General features: G+C 38.8%; 1 pseudogene; it reads left to right on the top strand.

Moving 5' to 3' along the window:
- The first annotated feature begins 451 nt into the window (after positions 1-451).
- LOC102541801 (olfactory receptor 4A47-like) lies at positions 452-1,397 on the top strand (annotated as a pseudogene).
- The last annotated feature ends 739 nt before the right edge of the window (positions 1,398-2,136 follow it).

Raw genomic sequence — 2,136 nt, 5'->3', positions numbered from 1 at the left:
TATGCCAATTTACTTAGAGTTTGTTGTCACCACTGAAGAGTAAGTTTCTAGAGACCAAGGACCCTTACTTGCTTGTCTTTGTTGACTTCTGTGTCATGAACTGACCTAGTTTCAATAAGGTTCTATTAAAGTTATGACTGCCTGTTGGGTCTTTGAATACATTTCTCTATTGAAGATCCACTAAGACATAGAGATATAACCTCTTACTTGTGGCCCCAACAGCATCATCTGAGGAGAAATAGAACTGTCAAGAGAAGGTGTGATGGGCTTTTGGAAGAAGAATTCAGTAGATATTAACCAAGTGCTTATTGTGTGCAAACCACTGTAGACATACAGACACACAGATATACTCTGTAATGTAACAGATATATTCATAGTCATGTTCACAATCTCATTACAGATCTGAGTCTCCTGATCTCTCATCCCTGACACTGACCTCACAGATGACTAAATGGGACATAGCAACAATTTAACAGAATTTGTTCTCCTGTGCCTCACTCAGAATCCTGAGGGGCAAAAAGCATTATTTGTCTTGCTTTTACTCATCTACATTGTGATGATGGTGGGTAATCTGCTCATTATGATGACTGTCTTTGCCAGCCCCTCCCTGGGCTCCCCCACATACTTCTTCCTTGCTTATCTGTCCTTCATGGATGTGGTTTACTCCACTGTCATTTCACCCAAATTGATTAGAGACTTACTCTGTGGTAAAAAGACAATCTCCTTCTCAGTTTGCATGGGATAGCTCTTCCTAGAATATTTTTTTGGGGGCTCTGTGGTCTTCCTCCTGGTGGTGATGGCCTATGGTCACTATGTGGTCCTCTGTAAGCCCCTGCACTACTTGACCATCATGAATTGGCAGGTTTGCATCCTGTTGCTGCTGGTGGCCTGGGCTGGAGGCTTCCTGCACTCTATAGTTCAACTTCTTTTTGTGTAGCATCTCACCTTCTGTGGCCCCAATGTCATTAATCACTTCATCTGTGACATGTACCCATTGTTGGAACTTGTCTGTACTGAAACTCAACTTGTGGGTTTCACTTTGGTTGCCAATGGTGGAGAAATCTGTATGGTCATATTCATCCTTCTACTAACATCCTATGGGGTCATCCTAAATTCCCTTAAAACTCATAGTCAGGAAGGGAGGCGCAAAGGCCTGTCTACCTGCAGTTCCCACATCATGGTGGTGGAACTCTTCTTCATTCTCTGTAGTTTCATGTATGTGAGACCTGTTTCCAACTTTCCCATTGATAAATCCATAACTGTGGTTTATACTGTCATCACTCCCATGTTGAACCCTTTAATATATACCTTGAGAAACTCAGAGATGAAAAGTTCTATGGCAAAACTCTGGGAGAAAAAGTTAACTAGGTAGAATAAGAATGTGTCACCCACACTGAACACATTTGTCACTAATCCTAAAAGCAATGAACAGGCAGGAAATTCTAACAATGGATGATTAAGTCAATTCAAAGGACTCCACAGAGATGCTTTTCTTTATTTATACAATAGCATCAGAAAAAGTAGAATAAATTGTCCTTTAAGGCTTGAATCAATCTAATAGAGAAGTTCTGCAGGATGAATAAGAGACACAGGTTTTTGTCCTATTACAAGAGAAAATAAACTAAGTTCACCCTGTAAATTTATTTTTCACAGTTTATACTAAAATGGGACTTTAGAAGGGAGAGTTGTGAAAAACAAGCTAAACTTCAAAATTTGCTTTCACCCAAATTAATGGGATAACAATTGGGCTAATATTTAGAACAAATTTCTGAGGGCCAAAAGAGTGGTTTTTAAACTTTAAAGTGTTAAAATTATTTTTTTTTGGCACAGCAACTTTCTGTAGCTGCATAATGCATTCTTCTTTAAGATGACTTCTGTTCCTCAGGTTGATGTCTTTGAATTTGTATTGCAGGATATTCAGATGGGAGAAGTTACTGTGTTCATTTAAAGACATGATCAGTGAGCTGTTTTGTTAGATGGGATGTGGTTGATGATGAAAACAGATTCTGGATCTTGATTAGAGGATAGAAAACCACACTAATCCAAGTTGTCAATATATTTTCATGCTCTTCTTCACTAGTTATATGAGCATTTTTGCTGCTCTTCAAACAGTAGACAGAACTTCTTATTTTGTCT

This window comes from Vicugna pacos, chromosome 31 (genome assembly GCF_048564905.1).
Source record: "Vicugna pacos chromosome 31, VicPac4, whole genome shotgun sequence".
Taxonomy (NCBI): Eukaryota; Metazoa; Chordata; class Mammalia; order Artiodactyla; family Camelidae; genus Vicugna; species Vicugna pacos.
This window is presented reverse-complemented; position numbering and strand designations above follow the sequence as displayed.